The 15,634-nt window shown below is 39.6% G+C and overlaps 1 pseudogene; it reads left to right on the top strand.

Annotated features, from left to right (window-relative positions):
* Positions 1-814: 814 nt before the first annotated feature.
* On the top strand, positions 815-3,189 carry LOC123464076 (annotated as a pseudogene).
* The last annotated feature ends 12,445 nt before the right edge of the window (positions 3,190-15,634 follow it).

Here is a 15,634-nt window from a genome sequence, read left to right as displayed (position 1 = left end):
TACTGATATCAGCTTAACTAAGAGAGCAGCATTCCTGCTCATTTCCCCAATTCCTCTGCAGTTTCAGCTGGGGCCAGGGTGGAGTGTGCTGCATCATTTATCTCCTAAAGTCCAGTTCCTATATGAAAAAGAAAAGTAGATTCTCCTATGGAGACTCAAATCAGAGCCAGTTAAATGGAATAACCATTATTAGTTTAGAGAGAATTATAAGGGTTTAGACACTTTTATAGTGTAAGGTTACTGGGAGCTTGACAATAGAAAGCAGAATCATTATCTGGATATTATTCTGACTTGTTTTCCAGATCTAGGTATGGTTTTCCTTACACTGAGTGGATCTTTTAGCCAATCCAAGAGGAGTTGGTTACCCACCATAGCTGTGTGCCACTATTGCACTTGTGTGAGCATCACAGCAGGTTGTTTGCTTCTGAGTCACTAAGACTTTGAGTTGCTTAAACAGATGTTGGCCACTTTCCCCTGGTAGCTCATGTAGTGCCTTCCAGAACTAGATGGGCTAAGTATCTCAGGATTTTCTCTCCTCTGGATTCCAATCAGTTCTCTCCATGGTGCAAGCCAATAGTGATTGGTGTCTTCAGCAGTAGGGTCTTACCATTAACTTCTGGTGGGTAATCAAGCGCTCTGACAGAAGTCTGTCTTGTTTGTTTTGGAAGATCTAGTAGGTCTCTCTGATCAACAGCTCATTGTGGATGTAGACCACATACTGGTACAGGGAATTACAGGCCAGAGCCAAGGGAAAAGAAAAGAAAGAAAAAGCCAAAGAAGAAGAGAAACAGGAGAAATTTGAGGTTAGGTTTCATCTCACTCTCTCCAGGTCCCTTTGATTCAGATGCTGCCTCTAAGGTTTGCTTGAGGGTTCCACCCTTCAGTCTGATTTCCAGGATATAGGACTTTATGATACCAGTTCAATTTTGGGTTCAGACTTTGTGTCGCCCCCTCCCTCTCCCTTCCCCCAAGCCCTACCCACCCTGTTTTTCAAGCCTTGAGATGTTATTCAGTTATGTCAGCAACTTGGGTTGATCCAGGTTAGGGACTGCAGATGAGTGAGATCATGATATGATTGAGTTTCTGTGATTGTGAGTTCACTTAAAATAATCTGTTCTGGAGCCAGCCTGGCCTGGCCTGGCCTGGCTGAGGGGAGGTGGCGGTGGGCAGGTGCGATGGTGGAGGCCGGGCCACAGGCACTGCCACCCCAGGGAACCCCAAGTCGGCACAAGAAGAGCCTAGGACTTCTCAATACCAAGTTCGTGTGGCTCTTGCAGGAGGCCAAGGACGGTGTGCTTGACCTCAAGCTAGCAGCTGACACCTTAGCTGTGTGCCAGAAAGGCATATTTACGACATTACCAATGTGTTGGAAGGTATTGATCTGATCAAGAAAAAATCCAAGAACAGCATCCAGTGGAAGGGTGTGGGACCAGGCTGAAATACCCGGGAGATTGCTGACAAGCTGACTGAGCTCAAGGCAGAGATGGAGGAGCCACAGCAGCGGGAACAAGAACTTGATCAGCACAAGGTATGGGTGCAGCAGAGCACCTGGAATGTCACAGAGGACATGCAGAACAGCTGCTTGGCCTATATGACTCATGAGGACATCTGCAGATGCTTTGCTGGAGACACCCCCTGGCCATCCGGGCCCCATCGTGCACCAGCCTAGAGGTGCCCATCCCAGAGCGTATCAATGGGCAGAAGAAATACCAGACTCACCTGAAGAGTGTGGGTGGCCCCATCGAGGTGCCGCTGCTGGTGAACAACCAGGCTTGGAGTCCGCCACCTGTGGCTGTGCCTGTCCCGCCCCCTGAGGATCTGCTCCAGAGTCCACCTGCTGTTTCTAACCCTCCACCCCTGCCCAATCTCACATTAGCCCAGCCCCAAGAAGCCTCCCGTCCAAGCAATCCTCAGCTAACCACCCCCAGCCCCGTTCCTGGCAACACTGAAGTCCTAGGGGTGGCCAGCCCAGCAGCTGAGATTGCAGTGAGTAGTGACCTTGGAACCGAAATCAAGGACAGTGGTGAGCTCAGCTCACTCCCGCTGAGCCTGACAGCACTGGACACCTGGCCGCTGCAGTCTTCTGCCCGGTTAGACAGCAGCAACAGCAGCAGCAGCAGCAGCAGCAGCAGCAGCTCATCTGGACCCAATCCTTCTACCTCCTTTGAGCCTATCAAGACTGACCCGACGGGCGTTCTGGAACTCCCAAAGGAGCTGCCAGAAATCTTTGACCCCACACTAGAGTGTATGAGCTCAGAGTTGCTGGAGGAGTTGATGTCCTCAGAAGTGTTTGCCCCCCTACTCCGACTTTCTCCACCCCCCGGAGACCACGATTACATCTACAACCTGGATGAGAGTGAAGGTGTCTGCGATCTCTTTGATGTGCCTGTTCTCAACCTCTGACAGGAACATGCCCTATGCGGCTGGGACCCCAGACTATCTGGGCTGGGAGCTAACTGGTGACCTCCCCCACTGCACCCCTCACAGCTTGAGAACATCAGACTCCTGGCTGTGCCACCCTGTCTCCCACTGGCACTTGAAGTGTGCTGGCACAGCAGGGGGAAGGGCAAAGTCTCCACAGGGAGCCAAAGTGTTTGCCGGTCCTCTTTGGGAGCCTCCCCCAGCCAGGCTTAGCTGCCACCGAGAGGCACAGACCTGCCATCCCCCATAGGGCAACTTGTCCAGCCAACTGCCCTGCTCCTGGCATCCACTCTTTCCCTAAGGAGGAAGAAGTGGGGTAGAGCTGGGCGCTTGCCAGCTACCACTGTAGCTTCCTTCCTCACCCAGCTTACCCTATGGCAACTGGACCTCTCATGTGCTCCTCTACTGCTGGGCCCTGAGCCCTGAAGATCCTGCTCATGGCGGGATGGGGGGGGGGCACTAATAAGAAGGAACTGAGGCCTCTAACTAGGAATCTGTGTGGGTTGGTCCCAGAAGATAGGCCCAACCTCCTGATGCCCCTATTCATCCTCATATAGAGCCATTTGCAGAGATTTAGAAAGATTTACAGTAACGAATGTATTCCTATATAATGATTATTTTTATACTTTTTGCAGCAAAAGGAAATTGTAATATTTGTACAGCATTCAAGTGAATAAAGACCGTGCCTAAGGCTAATAATAATAATAATAATAATCTGTTCCAAGTTCAACCATTTTTCTTCAAATTTCAATGTGTTGTTTTTTTCTTACTGCTGAGCAGAAATCCATCATGTACATATACCACATATTGTTTATCCATTCATCTAATGATGGTCACCTAGGTTGATTCCAATTTTTAGCTCTTATGAATTGAGCAGCTATAAACATGGTTGAACAAATATTTCTGAACTGAGATGTGGAGCTTTTAGGTAAATGCCCAGTCAGGGAATAACAGGGTCTGCTGTTAACTCTATATTCATCCTTTCCAGGAGTCTCTAAATTGATTTCCATAGTGGTTGTATCAGCTTACATTCTCACCAACAGTGAATGAGTGTTCCTATTTCCCCACAGGCTCACCAACATTTGTTTTCATCTGATTTTTTAATGTTTGCTATCCTTACTGGGGTAAGATGGAATCCCATTGTTTTAATTTGAATTTCCTTAATGGCTAGGGATGTTGAACCTTTTCTTAAGTGTGTGCTAGCCATTGTAATTCTTCCTCTGAGGATTCTCTATTTAATTCTCTGCCCCACTTATGGAGTCGGTTGTTTGATTTTTTATTCTTAGACACATACCACCTACCCAAACAAAACTCAGAGCAGATCAATCTTCTAAACAAGCCTATCACATCCATGGAGATTGCAAAGGTAACCAAAAACCTCCACAAAAAGAAAAGTCCTTGACCAGATGGCTTCACAGCTGAATTCTACCTAACCTTCATAGAAGAACTAAAATCAATCTTTCTCAAACTATTTCATATAACTGGAGACCAGGGAATCCTCCCTGACTCCTTTTTTGAAGCTAGCATCACCCTAATCCCTAATACCAAACCCAGACAGAGATGCACCAAGGAAAGAAAATTATAGGCCTATATCCCTAATGAACCTAAATGAAAAGATAGATCCTGAACAAAATCCTTACAAAATGAATTCAGCAGCATACCACTTGAGAGCCTGAAGCAGTAAGATCACAAGTTCATGGCCAGCTTCAGCTAGAAAATAAGACCCTCCTCAAGAAACCAAGGACTGAAGATATAGTCTAAGTTAGAATGCTTGCTTCATATACACACAATCTTGGGTTTGAACCCTAACAACTTAAAAAATAGGAGAAAAACAATATATGAAATATTACTGAGAAACTTTTAGTATTAATAAAAAACAGCCAAAATTGTTCTGAGTTCATAATGAATACAAAGCATATAAAAAAATATACATGCAATTACATAATGGTTAGTCATAGAACACCAAGGAGAAAAAAAGATCATAATAAAGGATCATCTATATAAGGAACTGCAATTGGAATGAGGTTTCATTCAACAGAGCATTCTAAAAACCCATGAAAGCCTTCAAGTCTGAATCAGAGAATTGCCAACCCAGAATTATATATCCAGAGAATCAATTTTGAGAATGAAAAGCAAATAAAGAAATTTCAAACTAATACAAAATGAATTTACCTCCCAAGGATTTTCTAGTACATATATTAAAAGAAGAATAAAAATAACCAAAAAGAAAAAAATGTAACCTAGTAAGAAAAGGTGACTGAACAAAGTGGTAAACATGTAGAAAAAATGCCAGAAAACTAGAAATTAATAATGCATGAGTTCTAACAACAATTAATTAATTCTAAAATCGTTGCCTTAATTAGAAGGGCAGAAATCCTACTTTATTTTGGGAGGTACAACTTACATGCTAGCAGTTGTTAAAACGTTTATATTGATAATTTTTCTACATACACATATATATTTTTATTATAAACCTCACCTGTTTGACAATATACTCTCATAGATTGTCATATAAATTAAAAAATCTTCCCACAGTAGTAATAGGAATTCAGGATGATTGAATAAAACAAAATTCAACAATAAAAAGGAATAAAGGACAAGAAACATATAGAATCAGAAAAATGAGGACAAAATACAAAAAGAAATGGCAACATGCCTATTATCAAAGTAAATGTAGACAAGTTGACCTTTAAAATTAAAGATTAGCAGAGTAGATTTATTTAAAAGCAAGGTATAGGTTATTTATATGATATATACTTAAAATACAAAGAAAAAGAGAATTTTGAAATACAAGTTGTTTTTCATTAATATGCCCATATGTTTGGTTTTTAATAAAAAGTAGAAACATGTGTTTCATAAATTGATATTATTTATTTGATTTTTATTTCTTTATTTATATGTGTGTGTGTATGTGTGCGTGTGTGTGTTGGTTTTCCAGGACTTCTTGCCACTGAAAATGAATGCCAAACTCATGTGCCACTTTTAAAAAGTATTTTATTTATTTATTTATTTTTGCAACTTTAAATGTTTATTATTATTATATTAACAAGATATTTCATCCAGGTGTGGTGGCACACACCTTTAATCCCAGCACTTGGGAGACAGAAATAAAAGGATCACTCGAGACCAACCTGAGACTGCATAGTGAATTCCAGGTTAGCCTGGGCTAGAGCAATACCCTACCTTGAAAAACCAAAACAAACAAACAAACAAGGAGTTTTATACTGATATATTATGTGTTGGTACCCTCTTTCCCCTCGTCTCTGCCCCCATTCCACTGGGAACGTTCCTCAATTGGGTTGCAGGTATTCTCCATGGGGTTGCCGTTTATGCATTGTAGGAGCAGTAGTCAGTTATTTTGGGTTGGGGGAATGTCTCTGGGAATGATGTCTCAACCTGTGGCTCTTTCAATCTTCCCTCCCTTCCACTAAATTCTATGAGCTGTGGTGGGTGAGTTTTAAGTCTGCCTCAGTGATGAGCTCTTAGGAGTCTCTGGATCTTTGCTTTGGTAGGTGTTGAGTATTGTCAAGGTCTTCTCCTTCACCATGGCACTGATTATCAGGTTCAGCATGGACGCATCAGTCTTGCTCATCTCCCCATCCTCTTTGGATTCAGCTGGGGCTTGGCTAAAGTGCAAGGGGTAGTATATCTCCTTGGGTCTCAGTACCTTCTGAAAAAGAACAGATTATCCAGTGGAGAGTGATGTCATAATAGTTTAAATAGGATAAGCATTGTAAATCTAGGGAGAATTTGATGTATCAAACCCCTCTTTTAGCCAAAGACTAGTGAGTGCTTGACACTGGAGAATATATTTTTTGTCTCCATAGGATTCTGATCTGGCTCCCAATTCCAGACATGGGTTCCTTTACATGGATCCAATCTCTTAGCCAAATAGAAAGCTACTTACTGAGTCTATATGCCACTGTTGCACTGATGTTTATATCCTGTCAGGGTGTTTGCTTCTGATTAGCTTAGACCTCTAGTTGCTCAGACAATTTTTGAGCTTTTCCCCCCAATAAGTCATGTAGCACTTTCCAAACATGGCTGGAATTCAGAAGAAAGCCAATCCCCAGTCAGTTATTTACTTATTTGACAGAAAGACAGAGGAGAGAGTGGGAGGAGAATGGATGTGTTAGGACATCCAGCCACTGAAAATGAACTCCAGGCACTTGCACCACATTGTGCATCTGGCTTACATCTGGGAATCAAACCTGGGTCTTTGGCTTTGCAGGCAAGTGCCCTAACCACTAAGTAATCCCTCCAGCCCCTCAGGTGCTACTTTTTTGCAACTATCTTTACCTGGACATTAGGGAATCGAACCCAGGCAAACAGATTTTGCATGCTACCATGTTTAAGTGGTGGACCATATCTCCAGCCCAAGAGTTGTTTTCATATTTCTTCTTAAATTTATTATCAGCAATTGTACATGGTAGTTTGATTCAAGTGTCCACAATAAACTTAGGTATTCTGTATGCTAGGTTGCCAGCTGATGGAGATTTGGGATTTAACGCCTCCTGTAGGCAGTGTATGGTTGGAGCAGACTTATGGGTATTATAGCCAATTTCCCCTTGCCAGTGTGTGGAACACTCTCCTGCCACTGTTTTGATGTTGGCCAGGAGAGTGATGCCTACTCGATGTTCATGTCATCATTTTCTCCTGTGATCATGGAGCTTCTCCTCAAGTCTGTAAGACAAAATAAATGCCTTTTTTTTCCCAAAAGCTGCTCCTAATTAGGTGATTTATGTCAGCAATGTGGACCTGACTACAACAGTAAAGTTGGTACTGAGGAGTAGTGTCATTTGCTGCTAGAAATCTCATTGTGTGGGTTTGGCCTTTTGGAGCTGATTTTCAAGAGGAATGTGGAAGGATTTGAAACCTTGACCTAAGAGGTGCCTTGCAGTGCTGTAACTTCAGCTTGATGGACTATTCTTGTCAGAGTTGAAAGACCTGAATGTACTAAGAACTAAGGACTCTGAGGTTTGGCTTGTGAGGGTGAGAAAGAGCTTTGCCTGGACTAGGCTAGAAGCAGTTTGTGTGAGACGCTTGCTGTTATGGCTGTGTCCTGAGAAGTTGTGCAGGGTTGCTTTTCATTAAAACAGAGTGATGTGAAGATAAGAATATGGCACAGAAAGAAATCTTTGGGCCAAAACTACTGCCAATTTAGCTGCAATTATATGAGCAATTACAGCCTTTGTGATTGGGCCAGCTGACTTGCACTGGGGCAACAGAAAGAATGCAATCTTTTCAAGGGGCCTGAGTTCTGAAGGAGTGTTCTATTCTTCAAAGTCTGCTTTATTCCCCTCTGGACTAACAAATCGGCACCCAACCTGGTATTGTGTACTATAAGAAATGTAGGAAAGAGAGGGTCATTGAATTTGCAACACAGTCTTGTGTTTTGGAAATGACCATGGGCGGTATGTAGCAGGTTTGCTGGATGCCTGCATGGAGACCCAGTGGAGTCATGAATATGGACCACTAGTTTCAGTAGAGATCCAGTGAAGATGCCAGGACCACAAGATGGCTGCTAAGGAAAGCTACCAGCCCCAGATGAAGTTTTCCAGGACTGAGAGTAGCCTAGCTAGAGGAGTGGAATTGGAACTCCAGAGGCTAGTTGCTGACTAGAATAATCAGACATGGAGGAAAAGTTGTTGGATTTGGAGCTACAGAGTTTGATGCTTGCCCTGGCCTGGTTGTTTTAAATATTGTATTGGTTGAATATTTATTTGCCATGTCTATTGCCATCTTTTGCAGTGTGTGTTTATTCTGTACCATTATGGGTTTCAGGGGCATTTTTTTTTCATATTATGGCTCAGTTAAAAGACCTTGATTATGGGTATATTTGAACATCATTAGATTGATTAAAAAATATGGGGACTTTTAAAGTTGGACTCAATGCACTGTATTTTATATCGTGTATGGATATCAATTTATGGAGGCCAGGGGCAGAAGTGGTGGTTTGATTCAGGTGTCCCTATAAACTTAGTTGTTCTGAATGCTAGGTTCCCAGCTGATGGAGAGTTGGGAAGTAACATCTCCTGGAGTATGGAGAGTATTGTTGGGTGCAGGCTTATGTGTATTATAGCCAGTTTCCCCTTGTTTTCACACTTTCCTGCCACTGTTGTCCATCTGTCAAGTTCTCACTAGTCCTTGTCTAAAAGAGGAGTTACATACATCAAATTCTCCCTAGATTAATAATAATGCTTATTCCATTTAAACTATACTGACTTCACTCTCCATTGGAGAATTTATTCTTCTTCTTTGGAAGGTAGTGAGACCCAAACTACCCCCTCACACTTCAGCCAAGCCACAGAAGAAACCACAGAGGAATTGGAGAGATGAGCAAGAGTGCTACTTCCATGTTTAACCTGATTATCAGTGCCAGGGTGAAGGAGTCAGACCCTGAGGATGCTCAACACTTACCAAAGTAGAGATACACAGTTCCTAAGAACTCATTACTGAAGTAGGCTTAATACTAACCCACCACGACTCAGGGAATTTGGGGGAAGAGAGGGTGAAAAGAATTTAAGATCCACAGGTGAAGATATCATTCCCAGAGGCATTCCGGCCCCTGAGAAACAACTGACTGCTGCTCTCACAATGCATAACACATAACCTCATAAGGAATACCACTGAGAAGGGTCCCCAGCAGAATGGGGGCAGGGCAAGAGAAGAGGGTACCAATACATGATATATCCATGAAAATTATGTTGCTAATATTAATAATACATCCAAAAATCTTTATTTCTTTCAGTTCTATATCTTCTGCCAAGCACATCAGTCCATTATTTTTAGATTCAACCAAGATCAAACATTCTCAGCATGGGCAGCATAATTCAGCCAGTCTTTATTCTGGTGTCTCAGTTCTAACAAAGTTCTCTGCTGTCTTTCCTTCCCCTTGAAAGTACATAAGCAAATCCTCCAAGAATTATTCTCTCTGCATTTAGCATTTCCAAACTCTCATCAGAATAGCCAGTAGAACTTGGCTGACCACACTGGAAGGCATCTTCAGTCGCCAGTACCATGTCCATACCCATTCCTCCAAGACAAAAGATCCAGATTCATCATGCATCAAAACCCCACTCTTAGTTCCAAAGTTCTGTAGTAGATGGCTCCATGTTGCTGAGATGAAAATCCAACCAGACACAGTTTTGGGAAGAATGGGATTTATTTCAAGCTTACAGATCTGGGAGATGTTCTACCTATGGTGGAAGAATCTGGCTTCCATTCACAAATCCAAGCAAATTAAAAAATAAAAAACCAGCCAGCAGACACCAGAAGAAGCACACACAGAACCAGCAGCAAGCAGGACCCTTCTAAAGCTCAGAAAGTTCTGCATACTCTTGGGGTAGAAATAAGATCCTTCCCTAAATGCACTTAGGGCTGAATGCAAAAAATCACCCCCAATGACACCTCCTTCAGCCAGGTGGCTGGAGAACAAAGTTACAAGCTTTAATAAAATAGTTGAGTCTATGGGGAACATACATTTGAACTAACACAACATCATATTCCTGAAAATATAGAATTGCATGATGATGCTGCATGTTAAATTCTCCTTCACCCTGGTACTTCTGGAAGGAGATAGCCTAGTATTAGACATTCCTGAAGCATAGGGAAATACAAGTTAAAGAGCTATGCATTCATTTAAAACAGGGAAAAGGACAATAAAATAAGTCAGAGAAAGTAATAAATCTTTAAGGTACAGAAACCACTAAGCTAGAAAACATTTATAGAGATCAAGAGAGTCAAAAGTATACTTTTGAAAAAAACTAATAAACTTGGAAAATAAAAAACCTTAGCAAAACTGATACAGATATGTGAGAAAGCAAAAGTGGCCTTTGTGAATGAGAAAGGGAAATAGTGAAGAGTGAGGGATAGCAAAAGTAATCCAAAAATACCAGTGGTTTTACTTTATTAAAGCAAAAGATATTATGAAGTGGAAAAAAATCCTAAATATATACATTCAACAACTGGCTCCAGTAAAAATTATAAGCATATGTTCTTATAAACATTTGAAAAGTTAAATAGGTATTGGAGTTCATCTCATAAACAAAAGATTAAATCTAAAGAAGATTATCAGGAATTTAAATCTTTTAGAACAGAATGCTCAATAATTATAAGTTATTTCAGATAACAGGGATAGGAGACCGTTCAATCCCTAATTAGTTTGAGTAGCCCTATTAGCAGAAGCAGATAACTATGGTATTAGGAAGAAGAATTATAGATTAATGTTTACTATGAAGTATAGTTTTAAAATATTTTTATGATTAGTAATTAGTTAAGCAAATCTTTTATACAGAATAAATTTCATGCATATTACTCACTTAAAGTTTAGTACTGAAAATTAAGTCAACAGGATTCATAAATTCAACAATTTTAGGAAGATAATACAATATATGCAGAAAATACTCAATTTCAAAGCATTTAAAAATAGTTCAGTAGATCATTTATAAAGTTAAACTTCCAGTGAAACAACATCAGTAGCACAAAACAGTATCATCAAAAACCCTGCAATATATATCACATTTAATGGTATAGGTACCTGTTGAATATCTAGTATCCATTACAGAAAAAAAAAAAATACGATTTATGTTACCAGTGAGATTAGGTTAAACCTTCCCTTTTGGAGTGATTAAACATAAATGCATGTTATCACCACCTGAGCCAACCAGTTAACCAGAAGCCCTAAATAATAGAGTAAATCAAGAAAAGCAGAACTCAGAACACAATCAGGACATCTCATTTCTCACGTAGTATGATTTTCTGCAGAAAATTTCACAAGTATTACTTTAATGAAGTTTTTATATGCACAATCAATATACAAAATTTTAATTGCATCCCTAAAAAATTGTGGATAATTAGTAGATAATGAAAAATTTAAATATTTTATTGTGCTTTGGAATAAATTTAACAAAATCTAAAAATGACTTCTACATTGATATATATAATCATTTTCATGAAAAGGTCAATTTCATTCACATTTATTTGTAAATTCAAAGAAATTCCAATCAAAATCTCAAGAACTGATTTGCAAAATATATGTGTATATATATACATATATATATATGCAATACATATATATATGCACATATAGCAGAAATTAATTTAAAAATATTTATGGAGAAGGGTCCAAAATATCCCCAACTCTACTAAAGAAGAATTTTAATCTATTTTCTTTGCCCTGAAAATGATAGCATCTTCAGAAATTATAAGTTAACTTTCAAGTAGTACTGAACAGATTCTCCTTTGATATATTTTCTAATGGGCCATAAATATTCTAATATCCTCTCAGAAGTTATATTGTCAGCCTCCTTCTCTGCATATTTAGCTCAAGTGCCTCCTCTCCATTCTGTGGGAAAGAAGAGTTCTATATCTATAGAAATACCTGTCCCTTTATCTTTACCTACAGGTAATTGTTGACTTATTTATCTTCTGTATCTTCAGAAAAAAACCCTAAAATTTATGAGAATTTATACATCACTACAAGGAAGTTTACACTTCTCAAGAAAACATAAATGAAGACTTTTTTGTACTTTTTTATCGACAAATTCCATAACTGTAAACAATATCACTTGGTAATTACCTCCCTCCCCCACTTTCCCCTTTGAACCTCCACTCTCCACCATATCCCCTCCCCCTCTCAATCAGTCTTTCTTTTATTTTGATGTCATGATCTTTTCCTCCTATTGTGATGATCTTGTGTACTTAGTGTCAGGCACTGTGAGGTTATGGATATACAGGACATTTTGTGTCTGGAGGAGCAGTTGTAAGGAGTCCTACCCTTCCTTTGGCTCTTACATTCTTTCTGCTACCTCTTCTGCAATGGACCCTGAGGCTTGGAAGGAATGATAGAGATATTTCAGTGCTAAGCACTCCTTTCTCACTTCTTCTCAGAACCATGGTGCCTTCTGAGTCATCCCAAGATCACTGCCATCTGAAAAGAGAAGCCTCTCTAACCAAAAAGGAGAGTAGTATTAATATATATGAGTATGAACATTAAGAGAAGTACTTACTGGGAAGTTTGGTGAACATAGTATATGCATTTAACCAGACACTTCAGAGGTTATATCCCTAGAGCTCATGACTACCCCTGTTGTAGGTTTTCAGTATCAGGGATATATTCCCTCCAATGGAGTGGGCCTCCAGTCCAGGTAGAAAGTGGTTGGTTTCTCCCATAGCAGACATGCCACTATTGCACCTGTTGGCTCATTTGGCCTGGCTGGCCAAATTTAAGGCTTGTAGTGTCCACTGTTGATCATCTCCACTGGCGATTTCTCTCTCTCCCACTGAACTGCATGCAGCATAGCTTTTTCCAGCTTTCTGTCATCTGGTCTACATGGAGGAGGTTTTTAGCTCAGCTCCAGCAGCATTTCTCAGTGACCTTGCAGGCCAAGTATGTGGAGTCTTCAGCAATAGGGTCTTACCATCTATTCCTGGTGGGAAACCAAGATCCTTGGCAATGGCCTGTAATGTTTTGGAGGTATCAAGGACCTCCCTGGTGGGCAGGTATCCTATCCCTCACACTGAAAATTTTCTAGTAACAATCTATGACTCCTGAGTGTTCTATTGTCCAAAAATGTAGGTTTCCATGTGACATTTTTTATGTAAATAAAGACTTACTCACATATGTCTGTGTTCTGCTTTTCATATTTGTCAAGAGTTGATTCCTCAGGGAATCATGGGTAATGTCTCATAACTCTTACGCTGTCCCATTTAGTTGAACACATTTTGTAACCTCATCATAAAAATATTTGCTTCTCTAAATTTTAACTATTTTGATAGTTCCTCAAGTAATGATTATTTGTGTGTTTTTTGTTTTTATTTTATTGTGTTTTATTAGTTTTTATTTCTCTGTTTATATTTATATTTTACTTTGTTAGTTCTACAAATGATGATTTGTCTTCTCAAAGTTTTAAGTCAGTGCCATCCATATGTCAAATTCTATTATGTTCAATTGCTTCCTTAATTTTTGTCTACATATAGGAAGACTTACAAGTTCTTATTTTCTGACACAACCTCTTTATTTTTGTTCTTTCACAGAAGAAAATGCAATAGTAAATCAAGAACAATTGTGAACTTTGGCATGGTGGTGCATGCCTGTAATACCAGCAGTTTAGAGGCTGAAGCAAGAAGTTCATGAATTCTAGACCAGCCCAGTATATATAATAGATCTTGTGTCAAAATTCAAAAGGAGGAGAGTGTGGGGGAGAGAAAAACAACCAGCAGACTTTGAGCCCTCTTTCATAAATTGTCAGGGTTTTTATGAGTTGATGGATAATATTTTATCTCCACCTCCATTTTCATACCCAACACTACTACAGAGAGTAAAACTGAATCTATGCTTAGGTGAAGTGTGCCTCCTCAGTCTTGCAGCAGTTGTTCATAGCCTGTGCACCTTCACTCACTGCACTTGCTGTCCAAACCAGTGTTGGTAAACTGTATCTACTTACACATGAAAACCCTTCCCTTAACCTGTTTCAGATATAGCCGAGCAGATGTGCTGAGGTCTTCATTCAAGACTCTGGTTCAATTTCAAAGAACTCTATGACATAGTAACTATGTATGAAATGTAGGTCAGGTTTATTCTAAAATCCTGATCAAATGCCATAATAAACCTGTTATTTGTTGAGTAGTAGCCTCTTGTTTATTGAGCATTAATATGCTACTTAATTAATAATCAAACTTTCATATATATAGTAGAAACTGTCCATTATAAATTGCTTTGGTAATGCTCTTCAACTTAATAAAACCACTATCTGTTGCTTGGTATAAATTAAATCTTAGTCTTCACTTTCATTTAGAACAGTTAACCTAACTGAGTCAAATTCAACTTACGCACTTCAGTATTTAGTGATTTCAGTCTGACTTAGTCAACTTAGATTTTTGTTTTTATATTACACTCTCTTATTAACTTCTTGTAATTTTAATCTGAGTTCTGTTGGCTCTATATATGCAGTTTTCAATGGATAGGGTGTTTCTGGTCTTTGTGGTAAGAAAGCAGTCCTGATGTTTTTTACTGAAATGTATAGTTCTGCTAAGATTCTGAGAGATGCATGATTCCAGTGAGATCTGTCACTCACCAGTGCTCCCTGGCTCCTGCAATTCAGTCCTGAGATCAACATATCTTCATCATCACCAGAACATTATTAATACTTCCTTAGGGATGTGAGACACTTTGGATGCTCTCTCTCTGAGATACCAAACGTCCTCAGAGGATGGTTTGTCTTGGACTCACCTGTGCCTAGGCAGTGGTCTTAGGCTATATTACTGCAAGACTCCATATTAAATGCAAGAGAGAGGAAGCCTGGTGCTTGCATTTTAAATTGAAAGATTCAACTTATTCATGAGTCTATGGAAAAATAAGGATTATATATCATGGTCACAAAACAAAATAAATCAGTTCTGCTTAAATGCTTAAATGGTGACCAAAATCTTTTTTTTTTTTTGTCTATGGTACTAGTTATAAGCATAAAATATAGAGGCTGAGTGCTAGGTCTGAACCTTGCTCTGCTACACATTTCCCAGATGTCCTTGGTTGTATGATTTGACCTTTGCATAGACCAGTTTCCTCAACTTAGATAATATAAGACAATTTATCTCTGATAAGGGTTAATGAATTAATAGATTGAAACCCTTATAGCAGTGACTGCTGGATATAACAAAACTCAGTACTAGATAGTATGCTTACTATATTACTCCTCCTCCTCCTTTCCACAGAAAAAATTGCTCACACATAGACACTAAACAGGATAACCTTAAAAATAATGTTATCTAGAACCCTCATCAAAATCCCAAGAAGCCAATTGTATTTAACTCAGAAAGATTTCTCATCATTCATAATCCCTTTGTAGAGAAAATAAGATGGAAATGATTGAGCATAGTATAAAAACGTGAATCTTCCATTTACAAAGAAATCACAGGAAAATTAAGATTCCACATAATACTAACATCATGTCCAAGATCTTACTGGAAGAGTGATATGTTGTACTAGAATGATCTTCTCACTCAGTTAGCCAATATCCATCATTAGTTTTCCCTTGGGGATTTTCAGGTAATCCTAAATTCCCCATGCTGTTGGAGGCCCTATGATCATTGTGTCATGATGAATCTGGGCAGCTGTTCTCACCTTGCTTAGCTGAACCTGTCCCTGACTTCCCTTCTGCAGCATGTCTGTCTGGGACATTGAATCAGACTCTGCTTTTGTGCTTATTGTTCT

This window comes from Jaculus jaculus, chromosome 10, assembly GCF_020740685.1.
Source record: "Jaculus jaculus isolate mJacJac1 chromosome 10, mJacJac1.mat.Y.cur, whole genome shotgun sequence".
NCBI classification, from domain to species: domain Eukaryota; kingdom Metazoa; phylum Chordata; class Mammalia; order Rodentia; family Dipodidae; genus Jaculus; species Jaculus jaculus.
This window is presented reverse-complemented; position numbering and strand designations above follow the sequence as displayed.